General features: G+C 48.1%; 1 protein-coding gene across 7 annotated transcripts in view; it reads right to left on the bottom strand.

The window, feature by feature from the left end:
* The window catches only part of RNF168 (ring finger protein 168), a 33,046-nt gene extending 15,576 nt beyond the window's left edge, over positions 1-17,470 (bottom strand). The window contains exons 1-3 of one of the 7 annotated variants that reach the window (XM_073360398.1): positions 17,241-17,470; positions 9,450-9,534; positions 8,771-8,899 (exon numbers count right to left, since the gene is read on the bottom strand). The gene's annotated coding sequence lies outside the window, so the exon portion shown is untranslated. Of the gene's footprint in view, positions 1-8,770; positions 8,900-9,449; positions 9,535-15,071; positions 15,157-15,926; positions 16,110-17,240 lie in introns of those variants that run through there. The other 6 variants (XM_073360400.1, XM_073360401.1, XM_073360396.1 and 3 more) reach the window with 6 other exon arrangements.
* Positions 17,471-18,241: the final 771 nt, after the last annotated feature.

Genomic DNA, 18,241 nt, shown 5'->3' with positions numbered 1-18,241 from the left:
ATGAAATTCAATGTTGATAAATGCAAAGTAATACATTTTGGAAAACATAATCCCAACTATACATATGAAATGATGGGTTCTGAATTACCTATTACTAGGGCCCCACCAAATTTACAGCTGTGAAAAATGATTAACAGACTGTGAAATATGATCTCCCCTGTGAAATCTGGACCCCAGCCAGCAGCTCCTATCCTGCACAGGGCTCTAGCTGCTAGTGCCCGCCAGGGATTGAAACAACTTCTTCCCCTGTAAGACCACTCCCAGAGAAGGTCAGATCCATCTCTGGGATTCTCCCCAGCTGCAGGAAGCTCCACAGCTCCAGCTGTTACACCCCTCCTCCCTGCCCCAGAGGCTGTGGCTCCAGCTGTCACCCCTCTGTGTGGAGAAGCTGCGGCTCCAGCTGTCAGCCGGCCACAGGGAAGGGAAACTGCAGGAACCAGACCTATGGTAACTCATCCTGCAATACCCTGCAACCCTCACTTCTGTGCTGCTGGTGGTTTTAGAGATGGGTACCCAGGCAGCAGCCTTCCTCTCTGGCTGCCCAGCTCTGAAGGCAGTGCTCCTGCCAGCAGCAGGGCAGAAATAAGAGTGGCAATCCCACAATCCCGCTACAATAGCCTTGCGGCCCCACCACCACCACCTGACCACCTTTTGGTTCGGGACCTTCACGGTTACAACACCGTGAAATTTCAGATACAGTAACTCCTCGCTTAACATTGTAGTTATCTTCCTGAAAAAGGCTACTTTAAGCGAAATGATGTTAAGCAAATCCAATTTCCCCATAATAATTAATGTAAACAGGGGCGTTAGGTTCCAGGAAATTTTTTTTCATCAGACAAAAGACATGTATATATATATATATACACACACACACACACACACACACACACACACACACAGAGTATAACTTTTAAACAAACAATTTAATACTGTACACAGCAATGATGATTGTGAAGCTTGGCTGAGGTGGTGAAGTCAGAGGGTGGAAAAGGGGATATTTCTTAGGGAATACCTTACTGCTAAATGATAAACTAGCACTTGGCTGAGCCCTCAAGGGTTAACACATGTTGTTAACGTAACCTCACACTCTACAAGGCAGCACAAATGGAGGGAGGGGAGACTGCATGGCAGAGAGAGACAGAGACACCACTGCCCACACTCTAAGTACACTGCCTTTTTAAGTAGATAAGTAAATTGAGACAGCAGCTGCTGCCAGCAAGCTCGCTCTGTCCTGAACCCTGTCGCGTGTCCCCCCTGCTCTGAGGAGATGGGGTGCAGGAGCAGAGGGGAGGGGGACACCCTGACATTAGCACCCCTGTTCCCCCTCCTTACCTCCCCGCACAGCAACTAGGAGGCTTTCGGGAGCAGCTCCAAGCCAGAAGGCAGGCAGGAGCAGCACAAGGCAGTGGGGGGAGGGACAGCTGAACTGACTGGCAATTGACAGCCTGCTGGGCGGCTGCAGCACAGGGAACAGGGAGCTGATGGGGGGGCTGCCTGCCGACCCTGGTTCCAAGCCCCCACCAGCTAGCTCCAATGGGCTGCTCTTCCTGCAAGCAGTGGACAAAGCAGGCGGCTGCCAAACAATGTTATAAGGGAGCATTGCGCAACTTTAAACAAGCATGTTCTCTAACTGATCAGCAACATAACAAAACATTAACCCGCCAGTGAGGAGTTACTGTGTAAACATCTGAAAATGTGAAATTAACTAATTTTAAACACACACACACACACACACTAAAATTGACCAAAATAAACCATGAATTTGGTAGGGCCCTAATAATAAGACCATAACTATCATAATGCCACTATACAAATCCATGGTAGACCCACACCTTGAATACTGCATGCAGTTCCAGTTGCCTTATCCCAAAAAATACATTTTAGAAGTGGAAAAGACAGAGAGAACGGCAACAAAAATGATTAAGTGTACAGAACAACTTTCATCTAAGAAGAGATTAAAAAGACTGGGACTATTCAGATTGGATCAGAGATGACTAAGGGGGTGTATGATAGATCAGGGGTTTTCAAATTGGGGGTGGTGACCCTCAGGGGGTCACAAGGTTATTATGTGGGGGACGCAAGCTATCACCCTTTACCCCAAACCCTGCTTTGCCTCCAGCATTTATAAAAGTGATAAATATATATATTATAAAAAAATGTGTTTTTAATTTATAAGGTGGGGGCTTGCTGCGTGAAAGGGGTCACCAATACAAAAGTTTGAGAACCACTGAACTAGTAGGACTATATATTTGAAGCCACTTATTCCACACCATTACTGGAAAAGATGAGCATTCTCTCCTCCCTCTTGCTGTGTTTCCCAGGGGAACATTTCCAACACTGTACATATTTTCTAGCCTCTGGTTTGAGGTCCCCTTTCTCAGTCAACACCTCCATTAACTGCATCACGAAATTTGTCTATTCTTGTCTGTTTAACTGTTACCAACATGATTCTGAACACTAGTAAAGAAAACTGACAAGAGTCTGGTCAGATTTTACTGACTTCATCTGGCAAAGCTCTGAACAGAAGCATAGGCAGTGGGATTGTCAGCAGACTTAGCCCTGGTCTACACTACGAGTTTAGGTCGGATTTAGCAGCGTTAGATTGGTTTAGCCCTGCACCCGTCCACACTACAAAGCCATTTTTTCCCCAACTTTAAGGGCTCTAAAAACTGGTTTCTGTACTCCTCCCTGATGAGTGGATTAGCGCAGAAATCAACCTTGCTGGGTCCAATTTGGGGTAGTGCAGATGCAATTCAACGATATTGGCCTCCGGGAGCTATCCCAGAGTGCTCTATTGTGACTGCTCTGGACAGCACTCTCAACTCAGATGCACAGGCCAGGTAGACAGGAAAAGCCCCGCGAACTTCTGAATTTCATTTCCTATTTGGCCAGCGTGGTGAGCTGATCAGCACAGGTGACCATGCAGAGCTCTTCAGCACAGGTGACCATGCAGTCCCAGAATCACAAAGAGCTCCAGCATGGACTGAATGGGAAGTACTGTATCTGATCACTGTATAGGAAGACGAATCCGTGCTATCAGAACTCCGTTCGAAAAGACGAAATGCCAAAATATTTGAAAAAAAATCTCCAAGGGCATGAAGGACAGAGGCTATAACAGGGACCCGCAGCAGTGCTGTGTGAAACTTAAGGAGCTCAGGTAAGCCTACCAAAGAACCAGAGAGGCAAACGGCTGCTCTGGGTCAGAGCCCCAGACATGCCGCTTCTATGATGAGCTGCATGCCATTCTAGGGGGTGCCCCTACAACTACCCCAGCCCTGTGTGTGGACTCCGTCAATGGACTCTCACGCAACAGGGATGCGGATTTTGGGGACGAGGAAGAGGAGGAGGTTGAAGCACAGTAAGCAAGCAGAGAAACCGTTTTCCCCGACAGCCAGGAACTGTTTCTCACCCTGGATCTAGTACCCTCCCAACCCACCGAAGGTGGGCTCCCGGATCTAGAAGGCGGAGAAGGGACTTCTGGTGAGTGTACCTTTGTAAATATAATACACGGTTTAAAAGCAAGCGTGTTTAAAGATTAATTTGCCCTGAAGACTTGGGATGCATTCGCGGCCAGTACAGCTACTGGAAAAGTCTGTTAACACATCTGGGGATGGACTGGAAATCCTCCAGGGACATCTCAGTGCAGCTCTCCTGGATGTATTTCCAAAGCCTTTGCAAAAGGTTTCTGGGGAAGGGCAGCCTTCTTCCGTCCTCCATGGTAGGACACTTTACCATGGCACACCAGCAGCATGTAGTCTGGAATCATTGCATAACAAAGCATGGCAGCGTATGGTCCCGGTGTTTGCTGGCATTCAAGCAACATCCGTTCTTTATCGCTCTGTGTTATCCTCAGGAGAGTGATATCATTCATGGTCACCTGGTTGAAATAGGGGAATTTTATTAAGGGGACATTCAGAGGTGGCCGTTCCTGCTGGGCTGTTTGCCTGTGGCTGAACAGAAATCTTCCCTGCTGTTACCCACGTGGTGGGGGGAGGGGTGAAGCGATCATCCCAGAGAATTGGGTGTGTGTGTGGGGGAAGACGGTGAGTTGGGTTTGTGCTGCACGTTAACCTGAAAACCGCAGCCCCTCCTTTTAAATGGCCAACCCAACGGGTGCTTGGTATGTGAAATGAGGGTACTGCTGTTTGAAACCATCCCCACATCTTAGGAAGGTTAAAGAAGTCAAAAGACTGTGGCTGCAAGCTGAATTCTGTTGCCCACTGGCCCTGTGCGTGTCATCTCTCACACCATACTGGCAGGCCCTCAATATAAGGGGCAAAATGCGACCTTGTAAACAAAGCACACATACTATGTAATGTTAACAGCTTGGTTCACCATGAAAGAGTCTACCCCTTGTTCTCTAAAATGTGTACTTTTAAAGACTAATCTCCCTTTTTTCCCCTCCTGCAGCGGCAAATGTTTCATCGCTCCACGTATCATCTCCGTCCCAGAGGCTATCAAAGATTAGAAGTAAAAAAAAAAAAAAAAAAAAACCACACACACACTCGCGATGAAATGTTCTCTAAGCTCATGCAGGCCTCGTACACTGAAAGAGCCCAGCACAATGCGTGGAGGGAGACAATGTCAGAGTCCAGGAAAGCACAAAATGAACGCGAGGATAGGAGGGACGAGCAAGAGAAGAGCTGGCGTCAGCATGATGAGAGGAGGCAGGATGCAATGCTGAGGCTACTGGAGGATCAAACTGATATACTCCGGTGTATAGCTGAGGTGCAGGAAAGGCAGCAGGAGCACAGACCACCGCTGCAGCCCCTGTGTAACTAACCGCCCTCCTCCCCAAGTTCCATAGCCTCCTCACCCAGACGCCCAAGAATGTGGTGGGGGGCCTCCAGGCACCCAACCACTCTACCCCAGAGGACTGCCCAAGCAACAGAAAGCTAGCATTCAATAAGTTTTGAAGTGCAGTGTGGCTTTGTCCTTCCGTCCTCCCTTACTCCCCCACCCCACCCGGTGCTTCCCTACTCCCACCCCTCCCGGGCTACCTTGGCAGTTATCCCCCCATTTGTGTGACAAATTAATAAAGAATGCATGAATTTGAAACAACAATGGCTTTATTGCCTCTGCAAGCAGTGATCAAAGGGGGGAGAGGAGGGCGGCTGGCTTACAGGGAAGTAGAGTGAACCAAGGGGCAGGGGTTTTCATCAAGGAGAAACAAACAGAACTGTCATACTGTAGCCTGGCCAGTTATGAAACTGGTTTTCAAAGCTTCTATGATGTGCACCACGGCCTGCTGTGCTCTTCTAACTGCCCTGGTGTCTGGCTGCGCGTAATCAGCCTCAACCTCCCGCCCGCCATAAACGTCTCCCCCTTACTCTCACAGATATTGTGGAGCACACATCAAGCAGTAATAATGATGGGAATATTGGTTTCGCTGAGGTCTAATCTAGTCAGTAAACTGCACCAGTGTGCTTTTAAACATCCAAATGCACAGCCTATGGATGAACAGCTCCTGACTACTGTCCAGGGTGCCTGTGTATAGCTTCATGAGCCATGACATTAAGGGGTAGGCTGGGTCCCCAAGGATAACTATAGGCATTTCAACATCCTCAACGGTTATTTTCTGGTCTGGAAAGTAAGTTCCTTGCTGCAGCCGTTCCTACAGACTAAAGTTCCTGAAGATGCAAGCGTCATGTACCTTTCCCGGCCATCCCACGTTGATGTTGGTGAAACGTCCCTTGTGATCCACCAGTGCTTGCAGCACCATTGAAAAAGTACCCCTTGCGGTTTATGTACTCGCTGCCTTGGTGGTCTGGTCCCAAGATAGGGATATGTGTTCCGTCTATGACCCCACCACAGTTAGGGAATCCCATTGCAGCAAAGCCATCCACTGTGACCTTCACATTTCCCAGAGTCACTACCCTTGATAGCAGCAGCTCAGTGATCGCGTTAGCTACTTGCATCACAGCAGCCCCCACAGTAGATTTGCCCACTCCAAATTGATTCCCGACTGACCGGTAGCTGTCTGGCGTTGCAAGCTTCCAGAGGGCTATCACCACTCGCTTGTGAACTGTGACGGCTGCTCTCATCTTGGTATTCATGCGCTTCAGGGCAGGGGAAAGCAAGTCACAAAGTTCCATGAAAGTGCCCTTACGCATGCGAAAATTTTGCAGCCATTGGGAATCGTCCCAGACCTGCAACACTGTGCGGTCCCACCAGTCTGTGCTTGTTTCCCAGGCCCAGAATCGGCGTTCCACGGCATGAGCCTGCCCCATTGCCACCAGGATGGCCAAATTGCTGGGGCCCGTACTTTGAGAGAAGTCTGTGTCTATGTCCTCATCACTGTCCTCACCGCACTGCCATCGCCTGCTTTTGCAGGTTCTGGTTCTGCATATACTGCTGGATAATGCGCATGATGTCTAGAACAGTCACAACTGCCGCGGTGATCTGAGCGGGCTCCATGCTTGCCATGGTATGGCGTGAGCAGGAGAGCAGAGTGGCAGCAGAAGCAGCGGGTGGAGGACGATGCTGACAGCAATATGGCGCCCGCGCAGAAAAAGGCGCAAAAAGATTGTTGGCTGTTGTTTTCATGGAGGGAGGGAGTGGGGAGAAAGGGGTAGGCTGGCAGCAGACAGTGCAGTACGACTGCAAGCTGTCAGTCTCCTGGGTGGTCACGGTGCTGCTGGCTGGAAGAGCGACCTGAGGCAGAATGGTTCTCTCAAGGATTGAACTCACAACCCTGGGTTTAGCAGGCCAATGCTCAAACCACTGAGCTATCCCTCTGCCAATATTCCAGGCAGGACTGAATCTCCATTAGACAAAACTTAAAGAAGAGAATGACCGAGTCACTCCCGTTTATGTCCAGGGGCCCCTGACAGACCTCATTGAGGTCTTCCAGGAGCACCTGTGTCTGCCCAGGCGCCCTGACCGACCACACCGAGGTCGGCCAAGAGCTCCCAGGAGATGGGGAGGACGGCTACCAGTCGTAATGCACCATCTGGGGGGGAGGGATAGCTCAGTGGTTTGAGCATTGGCCTGCTAAACCCAGGGTTGTGAGTTGAATTCTTGAGGGGGCCATTTAGAGATCTGGGGCAAAAATTGGGGATTGGTCCTGCTTTGAGCAAGGGGTTGGACTAGATGACCTCCTGAGGTCCCTTCCAACCCTGATATTCTGATTCTATGATCTGCTGCCACAAGGCAATGAGCTGCTGCTATGTAGCAATGCAGTCCCGCACCTGCCAGCACCCAGGAGATGTACGGCGACGGTGAGCTGAGAGGGCTCCGTGGTTGCTGTGGTATGGCATCTGCATAGGTAACCCAGAAAAAAGGCACAAAACGATTGTCTGCAGTTGCTTTCAGGGAGGGAGGGCCTGGTAACATACCCCGAACCACCCCTGCAATGTTTTTTGCCCCATCAGGCACTGGGATCTCAACCCAGAATTCCAATGGGGGGCGGAGACTGTGGGAAAGCTACCCACAGTGCAACGCTCTGGAAGTCGACGCTAGCCTTGGTACTGTGGACGCACTCCGCCGACTTAATTGCTTTCTAAAAAATTGACTTCTATAAATTCGACCTAATTTCGTAGTGTAGATATACCTTTAGGGAAGCAACACTATATCTGAGACATGTTTGGAAGGTCATTTTCACAAATATAGAAAATACTTTATTTTGCAAAGTTTAGGGAACTCCTTGCTCAAGAAAGCTTCCTACTCACCATTGGCATGTGGATTTTTTGAGCCCTGATGTTGCTACACCCCAGTTTTTAAACAATCACTTGGAGGAACCCCTTCAGTGGGCCAGAACCCCATTAGATCTCATTGCTCCGAGACCATGAATCCTCACTGCCTCCTGGACTGAGCTACTGGCTCCCGCTCTCCTACTTCACATTGTAAGCGCCACACAGCGAGTCCAAATGAGATAGCCCCCTGGTAGAGACTTGTACACTCTTCAGGGACTAATGCACCCCAGCCAGTATTTGCAGTAAAGCCCCAAACAGCGTTTTCAAAACAGAATAGGATTTATTTGTTAACTGGACCACCACATTAGAAGTCCTTAGATTAGCATTCAGACATGGAGGCATAGCTCAGTGGTTTGAGCATTGGCCTGCTAAACCCAGGGTTGTGAGTTCAATCCTTGAGGGGGCCATTTAGGGATCTGGGGCAAAAATTGGGGATTGGTCCTGCTTCAAGCAGGGGGGTTGGACTAGATGACCTCCTGAGGTCCCTTCCAACCCTAACCTTCTATGATTCTATGATTCTATGTCGCTTAAAGCACATAGTCCATTCTGGCCAAGACCCAATTCATCAGATGAGCTGTAATGAATTCTATTTTCAAGTTCTCTCTCTCTGGTGTCCTTTCTTAGTAAATTCAAAAGGTAAGAGAACCCATATCTCATCCAGAGCCCACACTTATCCCCACACCTCCCAGTCCCTTGCTCTCCAGGCAGGGCCATGCTTTGTTCACAGCACCCCCCTAACCAGAGCTTCCCACTGTTGAGCACTGATTCATTAGTCACTGGAGCGTGCATTGTCTCTCTGGACTGGTTCTTGATCTGGGTTCATTTCAGCCAATTCCTTCATGATTTTATTTATTCCACTCAGACAGGGAGGTGACAAACATACCTATGTCTCTTAGTCTGCCCTTAAAGCAAACTTAATCCTTCCCCCACCAATGAGAAGCAATACAAAGTATGAGGGGAAACTGAGGTGCCCAGAGGATTCAAAAATAGAAAATTCCCACTTTGTCATATCTGAACATAACGATTATTAATAATGAAATCAAAATGTGTATTTTAACAAGGTTAGAGACATTTACCTACTCAAGATCCTGAGCTGAAGACATTCTAGTTCTTCTGAGTGATATCACAAGTGTTATAAGCAGTAGTATCTGTGATATCATTCAATTCAGGCAGAGAAAAAGTCTACAGCACACATTTGTCAGGACCTAAGAGAGGTAATCTTGTTAAAATACTATTTACACTTTTTAAAATAGTCGCATGTGCACTACACTAGAATCTCAAGAGTTTTCAACTTTCAGTAAAGCCTTTCCAGTTTATCTGAAGATAAACATTTTTCAAAGAAATCATAAGTACATAATCAAAATTAAGCTAATATTGCTCATGGCAACTTAACATTTGAGTAATTTGATAACAGAATATTTATTTTTGCATCTGTATTCTCAAGTTACTTTTGCCAGCTGTGTACACAATTATATCACAATTGTTGCTTTGTGTTCATAAACATATGTCTTCCATTAGTCAAGGTTTCAATGCATTGCATCCACATGTCCTTTAAAAGTTGCTACTACTACAGGACCCCAATTTTAGCATCATCTGAAGTTAACCTTCAGTATTGTTCTGTGGATCAACAACGGTTCTTGCTCAAAAGGATAGTTTATTTGCATTCACCTGGTTGACTAACCTAGGGCTAAAAAGCTGAAATGAAGTAATCAAAACTGAAAAGCATGCAAAAAAATGAAATGATATGCTGTATACCTTTGGTTGTCCAATAAGAATTTGTGATACTTTTATGGACCATCCCATACCTTCCTCACAGCATTTTCCATCTGCTCTAATAGTACTGTGGAACACAAAATACATTTCATAGGCCAGTTTCAGAGTAACAGCCGTGTTAGTCTGTATTCGCAAAAAGAAAAGGAGTACTTGTGGCACCTTAGAGACTAACCAATTTATTTGAGCATGAGCTTTCGTGAGCTACAGTTTCCACGGCATGCATCCGATGAAGTGAGCTGTAGCTCACGAAAGCTCATGCTCAAATAAATTGGTTAGTCTCTAAGGTGCCACAAGTACTCCTTTTCTTATTTCATAGGCCCTGATTTAAAAAAAAACAAACAAACATATGGATCACTGATACTCAGACTGAGGCTTGGGAATGCAAGCAGCTCTTTAATTTGCCTCCAGCACCTTTTTGCAGCACATGTTATTAAAGCACTGTGTGATTTCATTATTAACCAATCAGGATGTACTTTTACTATGTTATTAACCAATTGCTGTTGATAAAATAATAATACTTGGTCGGTCATTTAGTTGTGAGAAAATATATCTATATATTAAAAATAGTAAATGAAACAATGAATTCACACTACAGTGGCTCTTTTGGGTAATGCTGATTGCTAATTTGGCTCCTGAACCACTGAGGTCGGAGTATCACTGATATAGATCAGAGCAGAACAAGTGACAATATATAATAATGAATAAGTGTTTTGTAAATGCTCCAAGTTACAATAGCTTAAGTTTAAATAACCTCTCCCAATGATATCCTCAGAACTACAGGGAACATTTATATAGGTACCAGTTAACCCATTCAGCTTGCATCCAGGACACTCTGACAACTAAAGAGGAGTGGGTAGAGACTGTTGGAATATGCAGTCCAATAACCAAGCTCTGGACATTCTGGGATGCATGCTATGAAATGCAGCACTCACTTTCATAAAACATTATTATGGACAATGATGGAAGAGACTCTGATCACCTGACCAGGATGGTGATAGTGTCTGTGAAATGCTCAGGGGAGATTAGAGAGGCTATAAAAATAAAAAAAAAAACCTCACTAATAATGGGGGATTTCAACTATCCCCATATTGACTGGGTACATGTCACCTGAGGAGGGGATGCAGAGATAAAGTTTCTTGACACTTTAAATGACACCTTTCTTGGAGCAGTTAGTCCTGGAACCCACAAGATGAGAGGCAATTCTTGATTTAGTCCTAAATGGAGCACAGGATCTGGCCCAAGAGGTGAATGTAGCTGAACCGCTTGGTAATAGTGAGCATACCATAATAAAATTTAACATTCCTGTGGGGATGGGAGGACACCACAGTAGCATTTAATTTCAGAAAAGGAAACTACACAAAAATGAGGAAGTGAGATAAATAGAAATTAAAAACTACAGTGCCAAAAGTGAAATCCCTGTAAGCAGCATGGAAACTTTTTAAATAGAGGCTCAATTTAAAAGTATACCCCAAATTAAAAAACATAGAGGATCAAAAAAGTGCCACCATGGCTAAAAAAAAAAGTAAGAAGTAGTGAGAGGCAAAAAGGCATCCTTTAAAAAGTGGAAGTTAAATCCTATTGAGGAAAACAGAAAGGAGCATAAACTGTGGCAAGTGAAGTGTAAAATATAACTGGGAAGGTCTAAAAAGAATTTGAAGAACAGCTAGCCAAAGAGTCAAAAAGTAAGAGCAAAAAAATTTTTGTAGTGAAGACATACCCTAGGAGTGTGGTGAAGCACTGGAATGGGTTACCTAGGGAGGTGGTGGAATCTCCATCCTTAGAGATTTTAAAGTCCCAGCTTGACAAAGCCCTGGCTGGGATGATTTAGTTGGGGTTGGTCCTCCTTTGAGTAGGGAGTTGGATTAGATGACCTCCTGAGGTCTCTTCCAACTCTAATCTTCTATGATTCTATGATCTTGGAGTTATTGTGGGTAGTTCTCTGAAAACATCCACCCAATGTGCATCAGCAGTCAAGAAAGCTAACAGTGTTAGGAATCGTTAGGAAAGGGATAGAATAAGAAGACAGAAAATGAGGAAGTGTATTGCCTCTACATAAATCCATGGTACACCCATATCTTGAATACTGCGTGCAGATCTGGTCACCCCATCTCAAAAAGATATATTGGAATTGGAAAAGGTTCAGAAAAGGGCAACAAAAATTATTAGGGGTATGGAACGGCTTCCATATAAGTAGAGATTAATAAGACTGGGACTTTTCAGCTTGGAAAAGAAACAACTAACAGGAATATGATAGAAGTCTATAAAATCATGACCGGTGTGGACAAAGTAAATAAGGAAGTGTTATTTACTCCTTCTCATAACACAAGAACTAGGTGTCACTAAATGAAATTAATGGGCAGCAGGTTTAAAACAAACAAAAGGAAGTATTTCTTCACACAACATACAGTCAACCTGTGGAACTCTTTGCCAGAGGATGTTGTGAAGACCAAGACTATAACAGGGTTCAAAAAGGAATTAGATAAATTCATGGAGAACAGGTGCATGAATGGCTATTAGCCAGGATGTGCAGGGATGCAAACCACGCTCTGAAGTGTCCCTAGCCTCTGTTTGCCACGAGCTGGGAATGAGCGACAGGGGATGGATCACTTGATGATTACCTGATCTGTTCATTTCCTCTGAAGCACCTGGCATTGGCCACCGTTGGAAGACAGGATACTGGGCTATATGGACCATTGGTCTGACCCAGTATGGCCGTTCTTTTGTTTTTAAATGCAGAAGATAATCTGTCTGATCTGCTGGGCCCCTTCTCATTCTATGATATAGAAGGAGAATATATAAGAACCTGAAGCATCCCTACACTACCGTTAGAATAGCATTGAAAAGCGCCTAGAACAGTGGTTCTCAAACTTTTGTACTGGTGACCCCTTTCACACAGCAAGCCTCTCAGTGTGACCCCCTTTATAAATTAAAAACTTTTTTACATTGAACATTATTATAAATGCTGGACGCAAAGCAGGGTTTGGGAGTGGAGGTTGACACCTTGCGACCCCCCGAGGGGTCACAATCCCCAGTTTGAGAACCCCTGGCCTAGAAAGTCCATAGATCTTTCTGCAGGACTCTCAGCTATTTCACTTTTGTACACACTGACAGAAGCAATGTATCGTGAGCCTCAAAGCTTCACATCATATTAAATATGAATTATTATAGTTGGCTTAAGCCTCTTCAAGCTGGTGAAAGAAGCTTGTACCAGTGAGCAAGGACACGGTCTCCTTTCATTTGATTCTCCCTTTGTTAAAGGAAACAGACTCTGGATATTTTTTGTAATAAACAGGGCCGCATCCAAGTTACCTGGCTCCATCATCAATTTCTCCTCCTATCTGTAATAACCTGCAAGACCCCAAATCTTTGACTAACTGCTTGGGTCAAAAGAAGTAATAGAATGCTCAAAAATGATGAGAAGAAAGGAAAAATAAGGTAGGAAGGTTGTGCAAAACCGTCCCTGATGTGATGCCAGTGCGCTTGGCACTCCACAAAGAGTGCAGCCCTGGCTCCAAAGATTATAATCTAAATCAGACAAATAACATAGCTCTGACTCAATATATAGTCTCAAAGTGGCACAGATTAAAAATCCAAAAGTAGAATAATCAATAGAAGGCTTCAAAGAAAACATTTTAAGGAAGAATCAGAAAACAACAGAAAGTAGCTTGGCACATAAGGAGAGAGGAAGAATTTTCTGAATAAACGGAAGCTTAAGAGAGAGGGAATATAAGGAAAGTAAATTTGCTGTGCTGGGACTTGAAGAGGATAAACTTGATGCAGATTGTGAGGAAAGGACAGTGAACAGGGAAGTGACACAGTCAGAACAATGAGAGAAGTGCAATTTTCACAGCAGCATTTTATACAGACTGGAGGTGAACAAGGTGAAGTCTGATGACTTATGATGAGATTACTGGTTCTGTGGATGAAGGGAAAGCAGTGGATGTATTGTTTCTTGACTTTAGCAAAGCTTTTGACACGGTCTCCCACAGTATTCTTGTCAGCAAGTTAAAGAAGTATGGGCTGGATGAATGCACTATAAGGTGGGTATAAAGTTGGCTAGATTGTCGGGGTCAACGGGTAGTGATCAATGGCTCCATGTCTAGTTGGCAGCCGGTGTCAAGTGGAGTGCCCCAGGGGTCGGTCCTGGGGCCGGTTTTGTTCAATATCTTCATAAATGATCTGGTGGATGGTGTGGTTTGCACTCTCAGCAAATTTGCGGATGATACTAAACTGGGAGGAGTGGTAGATACGCTGGAGGGCAGGGATAGGATACAGAGGGACCTAGACAAATTGGAGGATTGGGCCAAAAGAAATCTGATGAGGTTCAATAAGGATAAGTGCAGGGTCCTGCACTTAGGATGGAAGAACCCAATGCACAGCTACAGACTAGGGACTGAATGGCTAGGCAGCAGTTCTGCGGAAAAGGACCTAGGGGTGACAGTGGACGAGAAGCTGGATATGAGTCAGCAGTGTGCCCTTGTTGCCAAGAAGGCCAATGACATTTTGGGATGTATATGTAGGGGCATAGCGAGTAGATCGAGGGACGTGATCGTCCCCCTCTATTCGACATTGGTGAGGCCTCATCTGGAGTACTGTGTCCAGTTTTGGGCTCCACACTACAAGAAGGATGTGGATAAATTGGAGAGAGTCCAGCGAAGGGCAACAAAAATGATTAGGGGTCTGGAACACATGAGTTATGAGGAGAGGCTGAGGGAACTGGGATTGTTTAGTCTGCAGAAGAGAAGAATGAGGGGGGATTTAATAGCTGCTTTCAACTACCTGAGAGGTGGTTCCAGAGAGGATGTTCTAGACTATTCTCAGTGGTAGAAGAGGACAGGACAAGGAGTAATGGTCTCAAGTTGCAGTGGGGGAAGTTTAGGTTGGATATTAGGAAAAACTTTTTCACTAGGAGGGTGGTGAAACACTGGAATGCATTACCTAGGGAGGTGGTAGAATCTCCTTCCTTAGACGTTTTTAAGGTCAGGCTTGACAAAGCCCTGGCTGGGATGATTTAATTGGGGATTGGTCCTGCTTTGAGCAGGGGGTTGGACTAGATGACCTCCTGAGGTCCCTTCCAACCCTGATATTCTATGATTCTATGATGAGGAGACTGTAGCAGATGATGCAAGGGATAACCTACACATGGACAAGGGCTCTAATAGTAGGTGTTAAAGGATTTTAGAGCGGTTCTAAAGGAGCTTAGCTTTAAGGATACAGTTCCAAAAATTCTGGGTACTGTTCATTTTTTTAACAGGATAAATTACTTTTATTTGACCTTTTAAGTGCAACCTGTATTTTATGTTCACTCTTCAATAGTTGCACAGATTTGTTGGTAACTATTCAACTGATTCATTTACAGAAAACAGGCTTTAAGAGTAGTGTATGCACATGTTGCCATTAGAGTGACTGAACTATTCAGTGCCAGGATACCTGAATAAATGGGCTCTCTTTTTATGAATATTTAAATGGACAAAGCAGGAGAAAAGCATTAGACTTAAAAGATGTTCTATTTTTTCATTTATAAGGACTTTTCCATAAAAAGCACAGCTGTGTATCCAGTATGATGTTCAGATTTACAGGTGTAACGCACAGAGGGGCACTTACACCACAGCAGTGAAGGCTGCATTGGCATCTCACCAGCAGCTTGGCGTTTGCTCGCCACTTGCATTTTTCAGATGCACACGCTTGCCTGTATTTTTGCACACATAAATAAGAACAGGGTTTCAGCGGTTACCCCTCGCCCCCAACTGATCCTCTTGGCCCCCCTCCAGTGCAGGGCCTCCTTCCCCCAACCTACCCCTCACCTTCCAATGCAGTAGGGTTGCCAACTTTCTAATTGCACAAATTTGAACACCCTTGCCCCACCTCTTCTGAGGCCCCACCCCCAACTCACTCCATCCCCCCACTCCTTCGCTCATTTTCACCGAGCTGGGGGTTGGGGCATAGGAGGGGACTAGGGCTGTGGCTGGGGGTGCAGGCTCCAGGGTGGGGCCAGAAATGAGGGGTTCAGGGTACGGGAGGGGGCTTAGAGCTAGGGCAAGGTGTTGGAGCATGGGAGAGGGTGTGGGCTCCAGGAGGGAGCTCAGGGCTGGGGCAAAGGTGCAGCAGGGAGTACAGCCTCCAGGAGGGAGTTTGGGTGCGAGAGGGGGCTCTGGGCTGAGGTGCGGGAGGGGATGTGGGGTGCAGGTTTCAGGAGGGATTCTGGGTGCGGGAGGGGGCTCAGTCTCCGGGAGGGAGTTAGGGTGCAGATTCCAGGATGGGGCAAGGGATTCGGGTGTAGGGTGCAGACTCTGAGAGGGAGTTTGGGTGCAGGACGGGGGTGAGGGTTGAGGTGCAGGAGGGGTGTGGGGCATGGGCTCCAGGAGGGAGCTTGGGTGCAGGGGAGGGCTCAGAACTGGGGCAGGGGGTTGGGATGCAGTAGAGGGTTCAGGGTGCAGGGTCCAGACAGGCAGCACTTACCTTAGGAGGCTCTCTGGAAGCATCGACGTGTCCCTCGGCTCCTAGGCAGAGGGGTAGCCAGGGAACTCTGCGCAGTGTGTACTGCCTCCCCATGCAGGCACCACCCCCGTAGCTCCCACTGGCTATGGTTCCCAGCCAATGGGAGCTGCAGAGCCAGCACTCAGGCCATGGCTGTCCCTCCACCTAGGAACCAGATGGACATGTCACCACTTCCAGGAGATGCGCAGAGCCAGGTAAGGAGCCTGCCAACCATGGCCGTTGCTACCAATTATGGTGTCCTAAGCACCACGAGCATCTGCTCTTCCCCCCTTTCCCCCCCCAGCAGAGGATGTGAGCTGTGCTCGAGGCCTGCGGGGCCAGGGAGGCAGGAGTTTTGGGGGGCTCCACAGGCCCAAAGTGGCCCGGGGTATTAGCATGGGGCCTGACGCCAGCAGTAGGAAGTGGAACAACTCAGCCCCAGCCAGCTCTGCTTCCCGCACCCCGGCCCCAGCCGTGTCGCTTGCATGGGTGAGGGTGGGGGCTGGGGAAAGGACTGCCCCTGCGTTCACCAGTAGCAGGAGTGGAATGACCTGGCCCCAGCCTGCTCTGCTTCCCCGCCCCAGCCGTGTCACTTGGGGAGGGAGAAGGACTACCCCCTGCACTCACCGGCAGCGGGAAGCGGAGCGACGCAGCTGGGAGCTGGTAGAGTGGAGCAGGCTGGAGCCGGGTTGCTCCACTTCCTGCCGATAGTGCAGTCAGTCAGGGAAGAGGCAGGGGTGGGAAAGAGGTGGAATGGAGAGCAGGCCGGTGACAGAGCATGGGGGAAGACTAAGAGTTGTCCTGGGACCACACCACCCTAGGGACAGCCCTGCCCCTTGTAGTGAGTGTAGCCCACAAAGGGGCCAGCCAGGGGATAGGGCTGGCCATCAGAGCTGCTGCCATGTATGCAGCATGCAACTGCCTAGGGCACCATGAAATGTGGGGCAATTTGGTGCCCCACACAGCTGTGTATTCTGCATATGCCGAGGGATGGCCCTGCTGCCAGCCCTGCACCAACTGGACTTTTAACGGCCCAGTCAGCAGTGCTGACCAGAACCTCCCGGGTTTTCCAATACGACTGGGCTTTCCAGCCAAGAAACAGACACCTGACAACCCTAGCGGTGGTCCAAGGGCCTAGAGCCCTCTTCCCCCTCAGGGTCCCTGCCTATGCCCCCAGTGCAGGGGCCCAGGGATCTCTCCCCACCAGTTCAGTGGCCTGTTACCCCCAGGAATCAGCATAAGCTGGGCCTGAAGCCTCCACTAACCACCACCCCCGAGCTACAGCCTGACACTCACCGCCCGCCTCAGCTCGAAGCCGCACGAGTGCAACGGATTCTTAACCCTCTCTCTCCCTCGGCGACAACCAGCTGATGTCATCGCGGCAGGCGCGCGCGCGGCCCGCACTTCTGGATCCCACGGCTTCCGCCTTCCCCAGGGCCCCGCCCCCGTCCTCTGGCGCGCCGTAGGGCGGGAGCCGCGGCTTGGCTTCTAAAGGCCCCGCCGGGAGCGAGGAAGGAAGGAGAGGCCAGGGCTACTGAGGGGAAAGGCGGGGCCCCAGTCCCGCCCCCAGCTTGCCTGGCTTCGGCCGCCCAACCCCGTTACAGGGCCTGGCCTGGCTGGCTCCGCCCTCGCTCAGGCGGCGGGCGGAGGCATCTCATTTCAGGCAGGGCGGGCCCCAGGAAAAGGAACGCGGAGAAACGACGCGGGGCTGCCAGGCGCCGCTCGTGCGTCAGAAGCTTATCTCCCGCCCGGCCGTGCCTGCTGCTGGGAGAGGCCGGGGCCGCGCTGGGAGCTGCCTGCTGCGGGGGCACGGCTGAACGTGCCGGCTCCTGTTTGATATGGCTGCCCTTTCCTACATCCAGTCTGGGCCCTTAGCCTGCTCTGGCACAGCTGGCCGAGTGGAGCCGGGGGCGTGGAAGCCAGGCTATAGGCTTTGGGGGGGAGGAGGGATAGCTCAGTGGTTTGAGCATTGGCCTGCTAAACCCAGAGTTGCAAGTTCAGTCCTTGAATAGGCCACTTAGGGATCGAGGGCAAAAATGGGGGATTGGCCCTACTTTGAGCAGGGGATTGGACTAGATAATTTCCTGAGGTCCCTTCCAACCCTGATCTTCTATGATTTCCCCACCCCTGCAATCCTAACTACAAGGAAACTCCTAAATATACCCCCCTCCCCCAGCCGTTTAAAGTATCATCTTTAGCTGGAATTAGAAACTTTTAATATAAGAGATCCCAGGGTATTATGATGATAATGCAAATTTCTAGACCCATGCAAAAAAACCCTGGCAGATTAAATTATT

This window comes from Lepidochelys kempii, chromosome 9 (genome assembly GCF_965140265.1).
Source record: "Lepidochelys kempii isolate rLepKem1 chromosome 9, rLepKem1.hap2, whole genome shotgun sequence".
Classification (NCBI taxonomy): Eukaryota; Metazoa; Chordata; order Testudines; family Cheloniidae; genus Lepidochelys; species Lepidochelys kempii.
This window is presented reverse-complemented; position numbering and strand designations above follow the sequence as displayed.